Below are 19,017 nucleotides of genomic sequence, written 5' to 3'. Positions count from 1 at the left end.
AGTGTTCATGTGAGGTTGAATTGCAGCGCATCTAGCGGCAAATATAGCATCCGCAGGGCGGACAGCTATGAGTGGCTATTGGGCAGGCCTCGTATTCCTTGTAGGCTAAGCACAGCTCGACACGGGCCGCCGGCGGCCTAACTATTTGCGGTAGAAATGCATACTTCTTTATGGAATATATACTGACTTTAAATGCGCATTTTTCGTAATTTAGTGTTATGGAAAATGTTACATAGGTGAATACTGTTAAAATGATTAATCCTAAAGATTACCTTCCTTGATATTTTCCAAAATAATATCATTAAACGAAACCGCGGAGAGATGAAGTAGTCCAGCTGACGTTCTGATATTGACTCTGATTGCCGATTTATCTTAATTTAGGGAAGAAAGGAGTATGTTACATTGATTTATAATGTAAAAATGATTAATCCTAAGAGCTATTATGCATTGATATGTGCCAAGAGAACGTCATGAAATGAAACTGCGGAGAGACGGAGTAGTCCAACTGACGTTCCTTAACTGTGAGGAATAATAGTAATCGCTTTTGTTATCATGGCATTTAGATACATAGCAGAACTTACCACAATACTTTTGTCTTCTGATGTTAACCTTGAGATTAAGAGTCATTGTTCAATTAGAGTTTTAAAATTCTTCAAGTGCTGCTCTCAGGAATGGGGCTGGACAAAGTATAAAAGTCTTATATTTATCCATATTCATTGTATGGATAACATAAATATTTTGACTCAAACATGTTTAAATTTTAATTTCAATATATAGGCTATAGTTTCAGATTACATTTCATTCATACCTTGCACTAGAATTTTAAATACCGGGCGAGTTGTCCGTGCGGTTAGGGGCGCGCAGCTGTGAGCTTGCATCCGGTAGATAGTCGGTTCGAGCCCCACTGTTGGCAGCCCTGAAGATGGTATTCCGTATTTTCCCATTTTCACATCAAGCGGTACCTCAATTAAGGCCACGGCCGATTCCTTCCCACTCCTAGCCCTTTCCAATCCCAGCGTCGCCATAAGACCTACCTGTGTCGGTGCGACGTAAAACAAATAGCAAAAAAAGAACAAGAAGAATTGTAAATAAAACATCAGTGAGAGCAAAGTATTTTGAGTAAATACGTTGTAAACTGTTCACTGCTCAGGTAGCAACACTTCATACGTTGGCCTTACCGTCATAACAGTAATCACCGAGCTCGATAGCTGCAGTCGCTTAAGTGCGGCCATTATCCAGTAATCGGGAGATAGTGGGTTCGAATCCCACTCTCGGCAGCCCTGAAGATGGTTTTCCGTAGTTTCCCATTTTCACAAGAGGCAAATGCTGGGGCTGTACCTTAACGGCCGCTTCCTTCCCATTCCTAGGGCTTTCCCATGCTATCGTCGCCATAAGACATATCTGTGTCGGAACGACGTAAAGCAAATAGCAAAAAAAAAAAAATGATAATAATAACAATAATAATAATAACAGTAATGGTTCTTACTTGTCAGTGTTCAAATGTTCAAGTTCAGATTATCTTGGATAAAAATGTGTTGTGTTGCTGTCATATGGCAAATGCCACTCTACCTAAAGTATTATTCAATGGAAGAAAATTTAGGGGTAAAAAATACCCGATTAGCGTGAATAGCTGCCACCCCCGGTGGCCCGGCTTCGATTCCTGGCCCTGCCACGAAATTTCAAAAGTGGTACGAGGGCTGGAATGGGGTCCACTCAGCCTTGGGAGGTCAACTGAGTAGACGTGTGATCGATTCCCACCTCAGCTATACTCGAAGTAGTTTTCCATAATATCCCACTTCTCCTCCAGGCAAATGCGGGGATGGTACTTAACTTGAGGCCACGGCCGTTTCCTTCTCTCTTCCTTGTCTATTCCTTCCAATCTTCCTATCCCCAAAGCAAGGCCCTTGTTCAGCATAGCAGTTGCGGTCGCCTGGGAGGGGTACTGGTCATCTTTCCCAGTTGTATCCCCGACCCGAAATCTCACGTTCCAGGACACTACGCTTGAGGGGGTAAAAGGGGGGGATCCCTCGCTGAGTCCGAGGGAAAATCCAACCCTGGAGGGGTAAACACATTAAGAACGAAAGAAGGAAAGAAAGAAAGAAAGAAAGAAAGAAAGAAAGAAAGAAAGAAACAAAGAAAGAAAGATAATTACCCGAAATAGAAACGGAAAACTAAGATGAAAGTGCTAACTGGTTTGAGCCACTCCGTAGTTTTGTCCTGGTCTACAGAGAGTTCGTGAAATGATTAGTGTCCCTTTGCTCTTTTTTTTTTTCTGTTCGAAGTACAAAAAGGCACACAGCAATACATACTCGAATAATTAAAAACACAGTGAATGAAAAGCAAATAACTACACCATTAAAAAAAGCGAATTAGATGCTGCCTGGCCGAGGCGGTAAAGGCGTGATAAGTTCGCCCTAAAGGATGTGGGTTCGAATCACCGTCAGGAAGTCGTAAAATTTAAGAAACGAGATTTCCACTTCCGGAGATGCACATGGCCCTGAGGTTCACTCAGCCTACACCAAAAATGAGTACCAGGTTAATTCCTGGGGGCAAAGGCGGCCGGGCGTAGAGCTAACTACTCTACCCCATCCGGTGCCGAGGTTACGGATAGTGGAAGCATTTACCTTCCACCCCTCCAAGGGCCTTCATGGCCTGTACGGGGATGACATGATTAAAAAAACGAATTAGCGCATAAATTAAAAATCTTGATTAGGACGATGTTACAGCGAGAAATCACTTTGAGCCACTCATTACATTTGTTCTTGTTTGCAGAAAGTTTCTGCTCGAAGTACAAAAAGGCGCACAATAAGGTCGCAAATTACAAGATTATTTATTTAACACAATTAAAAAAATATTATCACTAGACTACTCAATTAAGGAAAACTCACTAGTGCATAACTATCAGCTTTCAATATCAAGCCAACAAGCACCTCATTGCGATCACACTGCCAACATTCACGACAGCAAAACAATTTAGCAAAACTGGAAATGGGGCAATTTGTGGTATATAGCTTCCTGTCAGTGACAAGGAGGCCAGCGCTCCAGCGGCGTTATGGTGAAACTTTCCAATTACAGCTTTATGCTGGGCTTCACAAGCGATTGTCAAGGCCAGTATAAGGGGCGCCACGAGGGATCCAGTCGGCCGTGGTCGCAGTACATTGTTTGGGGCAACGCTGTAGAGAAAGCGCGATGGTCGCTCTTTAAAGATCTTGAGTTACAAAGCTCATTTCCTTGTTAAAATATCCCAGTATCATCAAATAAACCAGTACATTTAATTACGATAATTTAAGTAGATTCAAAAAAAAGTTTTATTCTGAATTAATAGAATTGTAAATGATTAAACGTATACGTGGGAGATAACATTCACATAAACTACAAAATAAATAGTGTGTATATTTGGGACATAGCTAAAAGCATACGCAAATCATCACTTTAGTACATTTATACGGCTGGTTTATTTCAATTTAACCGTGAGTTAAGCGAAACCCAAAGCTAGATTAACTTTCCATAGTACGTTACTACAACATAGTACAACTACAATTGTGTAAACAAGAAGGCCTATGGAACTCATCGGCAGCACCAATAAGGAAACACATACCTATAATGACACGCCTACGCATGGAAATCCAACAAAAGAGGAAGGAAGCAAAAAGACCAAGTATATATACTAGAAAAATCCAGCGGGAAACAGCAGAAGAAAGCGAGGAAAACATCGGGAAAGCTAGAAACCTAATAGAAGAAGAAAGACTAGAAGAAGCCCTAGAAACAGCCACCAAAGTAATAACGAAAGCTATTATAGTAAAGGAAAGAAGACACGCACAAGCTTGGTTTGACCAAGAGTGTTACAAGGAAAGAAAAACAACTCTAAAGGCCCTGAATGCAGCAAAATTATACAGACGCCCAGAAGACTTAACAGCATATGCAGAGAAAAGGAAAAAAATATAAAGAACTAATAAAACAGAAAAAAAAAGAATATACAGAGAAACAAGGAAGGAAACAAGCCGAGGAAGCAAAATCAGACCCATACATAGCGCTGAAAAAGAAGACGTCAATTGCAACAGGAGAAATTCATATGGAGAAGTGGGAACATCATTTCTCGAACATACTAAATAAGGAAGGGCTGAAGCAAGCATATGACATAGAAACAGCAGAACCCGCGCATGCTGTGGAGCCAATAACAACGTATGAAATTAGGAAAGCAATACAAGGAGGGAGAAACAAGAAATCCGCAGGACCAGACAAAATTTACATGGAACACTTAAAAGATTCACTTGGCGAGATGGAAGAACTGTGGAAAGACCTAATGAACAAATGTATACAGACTGGGAAGATACCAGAGGGATGGAACACAGCGACTCTAAAGATATTGTTCAAAGGAAAAGGGAGCAGAACATCACTAGACTCATTTACAGGAGTAGCACTAGAAAATGCATCCTTTAAAGTTTTCACGAAGATACTAAATGAAAGATTACTGGAAGCCTTCAGTGGGTACATTCCAGAAAATCAATTCGGTTTTATGAAAGGCAGGAGCACGGTCCAGGCAGTGAAATACCTAATAAATCAGGTAGAAGAAGCCTTAAGACACAAAGGAGGGAAATATCACGCAGTCTTTGTTGATTTCAAGAAGGCATTCGACTCAAACGACAGGCGAAAGCTAATCGAGAAAATGAAATTGACAATCGGCGAGAGAGACCCACTAGTGAGAATAGTTGAAGCATGTCTACGGAGGAACATAATCCGAATAAACAACAACGTAGAAATTTCTGAAGACATAATACAGACGAACGGAGTTATGCAAGGGGATCCCATGAGTCCCACACTTTTCAACATTTATACAGCAGATGTGAACCGCATAGTAGAGGAAGGATCAAAAGCAGAGCTGATCCTATACGCAGATGACATGCTGATCGGAGCGAAAGAAAAGGAGGATGTGCAAAGGGCAGTCCGCAGACTAGAGACCTGGGTGGAGGAAAACAGCCTACAGATAAATGAAGAAAAGACAGTACAAATGACCTTCAGAAAAGGTGGGAAATCAACGCCCAAAGACAACATAACATTACACCAAAAGCCATTACAAAAGGTACGAAATTACAAATATTTGGGAATAACACTACAGACAGCGGCGGCGTCCTTTGGTATACATATTCAAGAAAGAACGGCAGCAGCAATCGGAGCCTCATACAGCATCCAAAACATTTCAAACCTTTCAATCAGCACGGCGATGAGACTTTTCAAGACGACAGTAGCGCCAGTGATAACATATGGAATTGAGATCGTGTGGGAAAAGCTGAAGATCGGAGACCTGATGTGAATAGAAAGAATAAAAGCAATGTTCATGAAGAGGACTACCCGAGTCGGAAAGACAGCGCCATCCCGGTTGGTATACGAAATGCTGCGGGAGACGTATTTCATAGAAGACATACGATCTTCTACCTACAATCAACGGAAGCAAGCAGGGCACTAGTAAACATCAGGGAAAGGAAGAAAAGTGAAATCGACCTCGACTTCTACGCCTCACCAGCGATGACGGACGATAGATGGACTAGAGAGTGCAACACTCAGCGCCACGTGATAACACGACTCTCCATACATGGGTTTCACCACAAGGTATGCGTAAACCAGAAGTTCCATGAGCCAGACGAAGATTGTAAGTGCATTTTGTGTGGACAGAAGTATAGAAGATATCACATCATAACATGCACGAAAAGAACCAGGACAATTACAGACTATAGCAAAGACTAAAATGTGAAATTTATTTAATGCTCAAATTTGAGTGTACATTTCTCTATTAATTAAAAATAGTACGTTACCGGTAGCGTGGCCACTCAGAGTAATTTGCTATCTTATAGGATAGGAAATGTCGGTCGGCACGAGTATTGTTCCCAGGACTGACAATGGTTAGTTTAAACTGATCATCCCAAAACACAGGTTCTGATTCGCTCCCTAGAAAGAGTACAGACATTTTCCGTGCTAACAAGCGGGTATTCATCTTTTAACGTTGTCTGAATCTCTCGATTCAGTATTCCTAAACCAGGCACGCATCTTCCGTCACACTTTAACCAGACTTAAGAATATAAAGTACCGGTAATCATCATCAGCAGTCGGATTACTCATTGTTGAGCATAGTGACCTCATTTCTCACTTCATTAGTAACTGCATCATTAACGAGATTTTTTAAATTATTCTATTTGCTTTACGTCCCACTAACTACTCTTTTACGGTTTTCGGAGACGCCGGAGTGCCGGAATTTGGTCCCGCAGGATTTCTTTTACGTGCCAGTAAATCAACCGACACGAGGCTGACGTATTTGAGCATCTTCAAATACCACCGGACTGAGCCAGGATCGAATCTGCCAAGTTGGGGTCAGAAGGCTAGCGCCACAAACGTCTGAGCCACTAGCCCGATTTTTATTTTTTATTTTTTATTTTTTGCTTTACGTCACACCGATACAGATAGCTCTTATGTCGGCGATGGGACAGGGAAGGGTTAGGAGTGGGAAGGAAGCAGCCGTGGCCTTAATTAAGGTACAGCTCCACCATTTGACTGGTGTGAAAATGGGAAACCACGGATAACTATTTTCAGGGCTGCCGACAGTGGGGTTCGAGCCCTCTATCTCCCGAATACTGGATACTGGCCGCACTTCAGCGACTGCAGCTATCGAGCTCGGTAACGAGATTTTTCCATTCTGAGCGGTCTTCAGCTCTTGTTAACATCATGTGAAGAGGTAGACCGGTGATCTTCTTTGCTTGGTCTAACCATCTACTTATTTTTCTGCCCCTTGGTCTGGTGCATTCATTTTTGCCTTGCAGAATGGTCTTTTCTAAATTATCTCCTCTCCTCAAAATGTGTCCCAGGAACTGGAGGTAACTTTCACTGACGCAGGAAGATAAACGTTTTGTGATGCTCAGTTCTTCTATAATGGAGGCATTTGTTCTTCTTTCTGTCCATGCTATACGGAGCATTCTCCGCCAACACCACATCTCAAAGACATCTATTCGGTTCTTCTCACTAGCCTTCACAAACCAGGTCTCACAACCGTACAGGAAAAATATAAAACACCAGTGATTCCACCAAACGTATTTTCACTGTTTTGGATAATGCCCGCTTCTGCCAGATCTGTGTAGGTGCGGCACGACCTAGGACAATCCGTCGTTTTATTTTTTATCACAATTTCCCTTGTTACTGATTATGGAGCCCAGATATACACAATCATTCACCAACTCCACACCTTTCAGGCATCCTGTCATTTGGATTGGGATTTGACTTTGTCGGTTGATAATCATTACTTTGGTCTTTTTCATGTTAATTTCTAGACCAAAATCAGAACGAATGATTTGCACTCTAGAGGGCAATTCATCAAGTTCATTTATATTTCCTGCAATGAGCGTAGTAACATCGGCGAAGCGTAAATTGCTGATTTTCCTACCACCGATTGAAATTCCACTATCCCAGATATCCAGTGCTCTTCTCATTACATACTCTGCGTAGATGTCATAGAGTTGGGGTGATAATAGGCAACCTTTTCTGACCCCATTTATCCAGAGTCTCAAGGTGATCGCTGAGACTCTCCCTAGGTCGATTCCCAGAGCCCATAAAAAGTAATACCCTGGTTTTATTTAACAATATTAAAAAGTATTAAATAAATCAAACCTGAAAACTTAATGAAAATATACTTATTTGGTACAAGTGTTCTTTCAAAAGTAATACTTTGTTTCTTTTACATAAAACAATGGGGAAGACCTTATAAATCACAAATTGCAATACTGTTCAATACTGATCTATTCATTATGTAAAATTTCAATTAGCTGACAGATGATGAAAACTGGACAGGCTTAAGTGAATAAAACATTTTGGGAAAAAACTAATTTTAATGTATGGAGAGCTTCCAAATCAATACCTTTCGGTTTGGTTGTGACACATTGTCATTTTGTCCTGTGCTAAACCACATGATTGTTGTTGCGTAACGGTATATTTCTCGCTCTTAAATTACAACATTTGCATCTTGCGTGTGGGACATAGGTGTAGAAAATTGGTGTATGGCCTCCGGAGGGGCTGGTGAATGCCTCTTCCTAGTAGCCGGCTTTTAGGCTACCTGCATGTCTGTGAGGATGGGGTCCTACGTAAATGTATTGCTAATGTTGAAGATATCACAAACCCCCAGTCCCCGAGCCAGACGAATTAACCAATTAAAGTTAAAATAGCCGACCCGGCCAGGAATCGAACCCGGAAGCACTTGCTTCCAAGACCACGATGCAGTGGAGCTGGACGGAATTGGACTTACTCTGTTTCACTCACACGTTTAAGAAATCAGAAAAAATCCGTTATTAACATTTGTGTTGAGTTTCAGTAATAATGAATGGAAAGCAGTAAAATATGAAGGTGATTAATAGTTTTGTTAAGAGAACAACACATTGTTATTTACCATACTCAGTGGTATCAGAGTGAATGTTCCGTACGCTCATTTATTTTTTAAATAATTAAAAACACCAACATCTCGTTCATCCTGGCATCTTTATTTCCGATGAATTGGAGTTAGCACAGGACAGCATATAGCTTCTATTACCGCGGGAGATATAAATTTCAAGCATCCAGACTGGAACTTTACGACATTGAATCCTAAGGCGGGAATACTACAGCAAAATGCGAGATATAATGACCTCGGTGTATATGCGTCAACGGAACAAACTATTTATCCAGTCTGGGGGCGACTTGTTGTCATTGACACAACAGTCAAAATTTTATAACAAGACTATTGATTTTATGATCCGAAATGCTTTAATGTGCTGGTGTAATAAACTTGGCTACCATAGTTCAATATTCGTCAGCTATGCTGCATTAATAATAATAATAATAATAATAATAATAATAATAATAATAATAATAATAATAATAATACATTTTGGTTTACGGCCGTTAAAGACCAGGTTAGGTAACATTTACATGTTTCTGGAAGCCTTCTTCACTGCCCAAAACTTTAGCAACCTTTCCCTGGCAGCCTGTCTTCTTTCTTCCGTCCACCCACGGTTAAGTTATGGGGTCAGACCGCGATTTCTGGCTGTTTACTCGTAGTTTTCCCTGTTCCTGTCTTGGTGTAATATATTTGTCTACCACAGTTCAACGTTCCGCAGCTATGCTGCATTAACAATAATAATAATAATAATAATAATAATAATAATAATAATAATAATAATAATAATAATAATAATAATAATAATAATACATTACATACATACATTACAAACATTATCATTATAGACTGTTATGCCTTTCAGCGTTCAGTCTGCAAGCCTCTGAGAATTTACTAAACGTCGCCACAATCCTCGATTTGCAACTAGTGTTTTGGCCTCATTTAGTTATATACCTCTTATCTTTAAATCGTTAGAAACCGAGTCTAACCATCGTCGTCTTGGTCTCCCTCTACTTCTCTTACCCTCCATAACAGAGTCCAGTATTCTCCTAGGTAACCTATCCTCCTCCATTCGCCTCACATGACCCCACCACCGAAGCCGGTTTATGCATACAGCTTCATCCATCGAGTTCATTCCTAAATTAGCCTTTATCTCCTCATTCCGAGTACCCTCCTGCCATTGTTCCCACCTGTTCGTACCAACAATCATTCTTGCTACTTTCATGTCTGTTACTTCTAACTTATGAATAAGATATCCTGAGTCCACCCAGCTTTCGCTCCCGTAAAGTAATGTTGGTCTGAAAACAGACCGATGTAAAGATAGTTTCGTCTGGGAGCTGACTTCCTTCTTACAGAATACTGCTGATCGCAACTGCGAGCTCATGGCATTAGCTTTACTACACCTTGATTCAATCTCACTTACTGTATTACCATCCTGGGAGAACACACAACCTAAATACTTGAAATCATCGACCTGTTCTAGCTTTGTATCACCAATCTGACATTCAATTCTGTTGAATTTCTTACCTACTGATATCAATTTAGTCTTCGAAAGGCTAATGTTCATACCATACTCATTGCACCTATTTTCAAGTTCCAAGATATTACACTGCAGGCTTTCGGCATAATCTGCCATTAAGACCAAGTCGTCAGCATAGGCCAGACTGCTTATTAAATTTTCACCTAACTCAATCCCTCCCTGCCATTTTATACCTTTCAGCAGATGATCCATGTAAACTATGAACAGCAAAGGTGAAAGATTACAGCCTTGTCTAACCCCTGTAAGTACCCTGAACCAAGAACTCATTCTACCATCAATTCTCACTGAAGCCCAATTGTCAACATAAATGCCTTTGATTGATTTTAATAATCTACCTTTAATTCCATAGTCCCCCAGTATGGCGAACATCTTTTCCCTCGGTACCCTGTCATATGCTTTCTCTAGATCTACGAAACATAAACACAACTGCCTATTCCTCTCGTAGCATTTTTCAATTACCTGGCGCATACTGAAAATCTGATCCTGACAGCCTCTCTGTGGTCTGAAACCACACTGGTTTTCATCCAACTTCCTCTCAACGACTGAACGCACCCTCCCTTCCAAGATGCCAGTGAATATTTTGGCTGGTATAGTAATCTATGAGTTACCTCGATAGTTGTTGCAATCCTTCATGTTCTCTTGCTTATAGATAGGTGCAATTACTGCTTTTGTCCAATCTGAAGGTACCTTACCAACACTCCATACTAATTTTACTACTCTATGAAGCCATTTCATCCCTGCCTTCCCACTATACTTCACCATTTCAGGTCTAATTTCATCTATTCCCGCTGCCTTATGACAGTGGAGTTTATTTACTATCCTTACCACTTCCTCAAGCATAATTTCACCAACATCATTTTCCTCCTCCCCATGAGCTTGGCTGTTCGCAACACCACCAGGATGATTTCCTTTTACATTGAGAAGATGTTCAAAATATTCCCTCCACCTCTCCAGTGATTCCCTGGGATCTATTATGCGTTCACCTGAATTATTCAAAACACTGTTCATATCCTTTTTCCCTCCCTTCCTAAGATTCTTTACTACTGTCCAGAAAGGTTTCCCTGCTGCTTGACCTAGCCTTTCCAGGTTATTACCAAAATCTTCCCATGACTTCTTTTCGGATACAACAACTATTTGTTTCGCTCTGTTTCTTTCATCTACGTACAAATCCCTGTCTGCCTCGGCCCTTGTCTGGAGCCATTTCTGATAAGCCTTCTTTTTACGTTTACAGGCTGCTCTCACTTCATCATTCCACCAAGATGTTCGCCTTTTCCCATCTTTACACACAGTTGTTCCTAGGCATTCCCTTGCTGTTTCTACTACAGCATCCCTGTATGCCACCCATTCACTTTCTATATCCTGAACCTGCTTACTGTCTACTGTTCGAAACTTCTCACTAATCATATCCATGTACTTCTGTCTAATTTCCTCGTCCTGGAGATTTTCTACCCTTATTCGTTTGGAGACAGATTTCACTTTCTCTACCCTAGGCCTAGAAATACTTAGTTCACTACAGATCAGATAGTGGTCTGTATCATCGAAAAATCCGCGAAAAACTCGTAGAGGGTGGCGCACGAACAGTTGACACATTTGAAAAGCAATTATAAAATGCAACTTATATACTATGTTGTTCAAATTTCATGCACACCTTCCCTGTTTCATGGAAATAACTGTATAGGTGACACTGCTGCTTTGTCTCCGAATGCCTGAATTCCAGTGAGCTTTCTGCCATGGCCAACCACGACCGACTATCCGTTCAGCAGCGCGCCAAAACAGTAATCTTTTATTGCGAATCGAAAAGTGTTATGGCGTCACAAATAACATTTCGAGCTGTATTTCGGACTAGGTGGACACCAGCATGGAACACTATCCTTCGCTTATACAGAAACTTTGAAGAACAAGGCAGTGTGAAGGAAGAAAAGCGACCACGTGCACCAGCAGTTCGGTTTCCTGAAAACATCGTGCAACACGGCGAACTTCATGAGAAAGTGGAATATCGCGCTGTTCAATTCAAAGAATGTTACACGGTGACCTTCAATTGTACCCATACAAAATGACTGTGCTACACAAGCTAACAGATCTTCACAGGCAGAAGAGATTGCAGTACGCATTATGGACTCAAGATAAAGATCAAGTACTGTTTAACACTTGGCTCTCTGATGTAGCCTATTTTCAACTCAACAGGGCAGTTAATAAACAAAATTTGCAATTTTGGGCTACAGAAAAACCAGACAAGACCTCAAAGTCGCATGGAAATGCGTGCTCAGATTGTGCAGCTCTGCAGTGAAATTCATGAAGACCTGTGCCCCCAAAGTCATCAGAAACATGCGTACTCGTCTCGAAGAGGTTGTCGGCAGCAGTGGAGGCCACACTGAACATGTGATATAGTGAAATGTATTTCCAGGATCCAAGCTACCTGTGTCTAAAATTTTGTTAGTATCCTGTGAAAAATAAAGTTGTTATTCTAAAAGTAAATGTGTCAACTATTCGTGCGCCACCCTGTACATTCCTAACAGATTTCCTGAATTCAAAGTCTGTTAAGATATAGTCTATTATGGATCTAGTACCCCTAGCCTCCCATGTATAGCGGTGAATAGCCTCATGTTGAAGAATGTATTCGTAACAGCTAAAGCCATACTAGCACAGAAGTCCAGCAAACGCTTCCCATTCCCATTAGCTTCCATATCTTCCCCAAATTTACCAATCACCCCTTCGTATCCTTCAGTTCTATTCCCAACTCTCGCATTGAAATCGCCCATTAGCACTATTCTATCCTTGCTGTTGACCCTGACCACGATGTCACTCAATGCTTCATAAAACTTGTCAACTTCATCCTCATCTGCACCCTCACATGGTGAATACACGGACACAATTCTTGTCCTAATTCCTCCCACTGACAAATCTACCCACATCATTCGCTCATTTACGTGCCTAACATAAACTATGTTGCGTGCAATGGTATTCCTGATAAAGAGCCCTACCCCAGACTCAGCCCGTCCCTTTCTAACACCCGTCAAGTACACTTTATAATCTCCTATCTCTTCCTCATTATCTCTCCTTACCCGAATATCACTTACTCCTAGCACATCCAGATGCATCCTCTTTGCTGACTCAGCCAGTTCTACCTTCTTTCTTCCATAAGCCCCATTAATATTGATAGCTCCCCATCGAATTCCATTTCGTTCGCCAAGTTGTTTCCAAGGAGTCCCTCGCCTGTCAAATGGGAGTGGGACTCCATTATTCCCATAGGTCCGAGGCTTGCTTAAAGTGTTCTGAGCTCGGTAAATTCATGAAGCAGGATGCTGCCCTACTTGCACATAGTCCAAGTGAGGATCTCTCCTCTAACGGGTTATGGACCACCGGTGAATTGTATAGTCCTAGCCGCCTGAGCACAGGGAGGGCCACGACTCAGAATATGTCCAAGATGCCCACTCCCATTCCATAGCAACTGGTATCCCGACTCTCAGGACCACTTACTAGGCCACTCAGCCGTTGCCCATGGTTCACGAACTGGGACGTGACTACAGTAACCCACAAACATGAACCACTAATAATAATAATAATAATAATAATAATAATAATAATAATAATAATAATAATAATAATAATAATAGAGCGTTTGCATTCAGTGCCCATGTTGGGGGGCTCGATCCCGGCACATTTCTGTGGCAGCTGAAGACGTTCAAATATTCCAAACTTGTTTCGGCAGATTTCCCGGCATGAAAGAAGACTCTTGGGAACACACCATGACATCCATGTAGGCCTTAAAAGCAGTTATAGGGCGTAAAAACAATAACAATACTATTTAAATCCACGCTTTCATGGCCCATATAGTTCGGTATTTTGCCCTGTCAAAGGAAACATGGAGAAATTCTTCGCGTTTCGCGGGAAATTCACCCCGCGTCTTCAGAAGAGGAAACACGTTTGTCCACAAGGAATACCAATAATAGAACATTATTAAAACATCTGCGTCCTAGGGACATGACTCGGAATATATCTGAGATGCCCATCCTTATTCCATAGCAACAGTTAACCCAACTCACATCACCACTTACCAGGCCATTCAGCCGTTGCCCATGTTTCACGAAATAGGATGTGAATACAGTAACCCACACCACGAACCATTACAATAATAATAATAATAATAATAATAATAATAATAATAATAATAATAATAATAATAATAATAATAATAATAATAATAATAATAATAATAATAATAATAATAAGCGTTAAATTTCGCTTTCACTACGACCGATATTAGGACACACTGAAATAGTGAAAAAATATTCGTGAGTCTCTACCCTAAGTTGTTTGGGTCACGAATATTCATTAGATGCTTTCGGGAGAACGTTGGTTCGAACTCCACAGTCGGCAGCCCTGAGGGTGTTTTTCTATTGTTCCCCAATTTCCACACCAGGGTAATGTCGGGGCTGTACCTTCCCAGTCCTAGCCATTTCCCCTCCCGTCGTTGCCTTAAAATTTATCTGTGCCGGGTGACGTATGATACTTTCATTTTATTTTTACAAAAAAACGCAAACCATCTAACTCGATCAAACTCATAACTATTTCTTATAAACAAACACATTAACAACGCAATACTTCTCTGTAATAAGTACACCCTGTATACATATTTAATTACCATTCACCTCACATGCAAAATGATTACTCACCTTCATTTTCACCTTCCATCCCATTGGATTTCACAAGCACACGTGCAAACAAACGTCATTAATGAACCACGAGAAAATGCGTGCGAGACCGGTGATCAGCTGTCTGTGTTTGACGTTCTCCTATATCGTAATGCAGACGGTATAATTGACTGTCGATTTGCCCCCTCTACGGTATTATTGTGTACTACGTTCAGCATGACAAACTTCACTTTTCTTATTTTTGGCCGCGTTGTTTGGAAATTGGCGCACTGTGCGATGTCTAAATTTATTGCATGTCTGAAGTTGTAATAAATAGTACGGTCTTTTCTTAAAATGATATCGATCCTTCCGTTGTTAAATCCCACGGTAAAAAGTAGGACAATATCAGAATAGAATATCAACACACTGAATGGGTTAAAAATTATTTCGGTGTAATTTCTTAGGTGATAAACGCTGTATATTGTACGGTACATCCCGCCCAACTAAACGAAAAACCTCTTATTTTTTCCAGATTTATTGACTTTTTAATATTCTCATCCATCTGGGCCCATGAACTTAGATATTTTACGCCTAAGAACAATATTTGTGGTGTAGTGGTTGTTGTGATTAGCTGCCACCCCTAGAGGCCGGGTCCGATACCCGGCTCTACCAGGAAAGTTGAAAAGTGGTACGAGGGCTGGAACGGGGTTCCCTCAGCCTCGGCATGTCAACTGAGTAGAGGAGGAGTTCAATTCCCACGTCAGGCATCCCCGAAATGTTTTTCCATGGTTTCCTACTTCTCATCCAGGCAAATGACGGAATGGTACCTAACTTAGGAACACAGGCACCTCCTCTCTCACTTGTCCATCCATTCCAATCTTTCCATTCCCACCACAAGGCCCCCGTTCAGCGTAGCAAGAGGGGCCGCCTGGGCTAGTTACTGACCTTCCTCCCCAGTTGTATCCCCAACCAAAATTTCACGCTCCAGGACACTGCCCTTGAAGCGGTTGAGGTAGGACACCTCGCTGAATCCGAAGGAAAACCCAACCTTGCTGGGTAAACTGATTAAGAAAGGAAGAAAGAAAGAAAAGCAATTATCATCATGATTTTATAACATTTTTTTCCAGTTCGAGAACGAGGAATGGAGTAAATATCAGGATGTGTCCGTAAAGAACACTTAGGCTTAGCAGTTGAAGACACAGCTGATATCGTAATAGCTGAAAACCCATTACTTTGGTAAAGAAGAAATTGAAGAACCTGAAACGCACCCTGGTCAGAAAATGTTCTTAAAGCTAGAAAACATTTCCTTCAATAAAAAAAACCAAATGTAAATTAGACGCTACCTTTACATAAACAAAACAGTTCGCTTCTCCCAGCAAAGAAGACGTAAAATTGTAGTCAATACTAATGCTAACAAATGACAAATGCAAAAAAGGTACAGTGATGAGTTTCTCCTAAACGTCTCCAAAAGGCACTGGTTACATCATCTACTGCTGATTTCGCCTTCTCTCAAGCTCTCAATATTGTGCATTATGGACATTAATAATTCCAACTTTCCGCACCCTATCATGGTCAAAAATCCTCCTACGTTGACACATTCCAATATCCATTATAGATTCCTTTTAACACTATGCCAAGTTGCTAATCCTTCTCCATGTGACTCTCGCTTTCTCCAGATCTAATATAGTGCCTTCTGTTGAACTTAGAATTTCCTTGTCCATATTGTCCCCTTGAGCTTTACCTTTTTTGGAGCAGAATTCTTTTTAACACATTTACATTTCCTTTCTTCATACCTCGACTGAGTGGGTTGGCCGTGCGGTTAGGGACGCGCAAATGTGAGCTTCCATTCGGGAGATAGTGGGTTCAAACCCCTCTGTCGGGAAGTCCGAGGATGATTTTCACACCAGGCGAATTGTCGGGTTATGCCCTATCAAAGGCAATGGCCGTTTCTTTCCCACTCCTACTCTTTTCCCCCTCCGTCGCTATTAGACCCATCTGTGTCGGTGCGACGTTAAACCAATTGTTAAAAGAAATATCAGAATCCTCCCTTTCAAGTACGTGTACCCTTTTCTGCCAGCTACTAATTAACAAAAATTCCTTATTATCAGTTAGGTCTAAACTTCGTCATAAATATTACAATAAAGTATGAGAAATATTGAGTGTATTGCTGAATTACATCTGAAAGTATTTTGAAAAGGTAAAATATGACTTTGAGCAGTTTGAAATGCTTTAATTGCCACGCTTACAAACTGCACAAGTGATATTAAACTGGCCACGGCCGACTTGATGCGTCGTTCTAGCTAGCTGGAGCGCAGCGAGGGATCCAGTCGGCCGTGAACTGGCGTAGGTTTCTCCGTTCCCTTCCGTGTAGGTAGCAGCACTATCGAACTTCTCGATCCAGCCGCCAGCTGTCCATTATTGTCGTAACACAGCCGACTTGATGCGTCGCTCTAGCTAGCTCCTTACCGGCCTTGACAATCGGGTCCACGCACTGTAATTGGAGTAGTTACACAGCTCGACACGTGCCGCCGGCGGCCTAGCAATTTGCGGTAGAAATGCATACTCCTTTATGGAATATATACCAGGCGCGGCTCCATAATACGATGTGCAGAGCTGCAGAACCACCACAATGAAAGATATACAGTAATATATAGCGATTAGCGATCCCATCCTTCATATTGATTGTTTATATCGAGCCAAAGATCGATACCCATACAGCCGCTGGTGATCTGGCAACCCTGTTTAGAACTGTGAACGACAGAACCGACAGAACATTATGCGAGCACACTTAACTACAGCTTTCTTCCGATAGGTGGCTAAGGGTCAACCATAAGGTTCTGTATGAACTGCACGCCTTGCAGTACGTCTGACCTATTCCCGTGACCATAGAGTTAATAAATAATACACTAGACAGCGCCACCATCCGTGAGATAACCTCTGCAGCGAGCGAGCATGTTATAATCTCAGCTGTTTGGGAAAAGCTCCCTCCAGTGTACTCCTCAGCGTAAATAGAGAACTTATAAAACTGTGTGGATATTGATATGGTTTAAAATTCTTACATGTCAACATCCTCAGATACCACAGTATAGTCGTGATATTTCTGTTCAGTAGAAATAAAGCCCAAATAGCTTAAATACAGGATTAAAAAAAAACCCGTGGCACTACAGCCCTTGAAGGGCCTTGGCCTACCAACCGACCGCTGCTCAGCCCGGAGGTCTGCAGATTACGAGGTGTCGTGTGGTCAGCACGACGAATCCTCTCGGTCGTTATTCTTGGCTTTCTAGACCGGGGCCGCTATCTCACCGTCAGATAGCTCCTCAATTCTAATCATGTAGGCTGAGTGGACCTCGAACCAGCCCTCAAGTCCAGGTAAAAATCCCTGACCTGGCCGGGAATAGAACCCGGGGCCTCCGGGTGAGAGGCAGGCACGCTACCCCTACACCACGGGGCCGGCTTAAATACAGGATAAATGCGTGATAAAAGAGGATGGTTGTGATTAAGTAACACAAAATCAGTTTACTGTCCATGTTTCTTCAAACAACGTACGTTATGATTGGGGGTATGTATATTTTTCTGTCTTTGGTGTAAATGACCAGGACTTCAGCAAAATTCTATCCAACGACCGAAAAAAAAATCTCGTACGAAACGAATGAGCGAGTTCTTAGGCCTACAAGTATATACAGTAATCATGACTATGTTTCTCCGTAATGGTAGTGCATTCTTCCGAGTTAGGTAGTCATAAAAATGAAAACAGGAAGGCTAGTACCATTAGACGATGTTCCCCCTCCATTAAGAAAGCCGGCTGCCAAGGATGTATGCAGGTCTCGAAACCTTTGTAAATATGAATGAGTCGATAGGTCAACGTATTTTTTCGATAAGCGGAAGAGGGCTTTATTTTTTGTAACTTTTTAGTTGTTGTTTTTTGTACAAGTCAGTTATTTATATTGTCGATGTCCCTCGAAATCGGGGTCTTACAAATTGAGATGAACGTCTACCTGTATTATACTTTCTCTTTCTTTCTTAATCTGTTTACCCTCCAGGGTTGGTTTTTCCCTCGGACTGAGCGAGTAATCCCACCTATACCGCCTCAAGGGCAGTGCCCTGGAGCGTGAGACATTGGGTCGGGGGATACAACTGGGGAGAATGACCAGTACCTCGCCCAGGCGGCCTCACCTGCTATGCTGAACAGGGGCCTTGGTGGGGATGGGAAGATTGTAAGGGATAGACAAGGAAGAGGGAAGGAAGCGGCCGTGGCCTTAAGTTAGGTACTTCGTCGCCATAAGACCTATCTGTGTCGGTGCGACGTAAAGCCCCTAGCAAAAAAAGTTAGGTACTATTCCGGCATTTGCCTGGAGGAGAAGTGGGAAACCACGGAAAACCACTACGAGGATGGCTGAGGTGGGAATCGAACCCACCTCTACTCAGTTGACCACCCGAGG

This window comes from Anabrus simplex, chromosome 2 (assembly GCF_040414725.1).
Source record: "Anabrus simplex isolate iqAnaSimp1 chromosome 2, ASM4041472v1, whole genome shotgun sequence".
Taxonomy (NCBI): domain Eukaryota; kingdom Metazoa; phylum Arthropoda; class Insecta; order Orthoptera; family Tettigoniidae; genus Anabrus; species Anabrus simplex.
Note: the sequence above shows the minus strand (reverse complement) of the source record.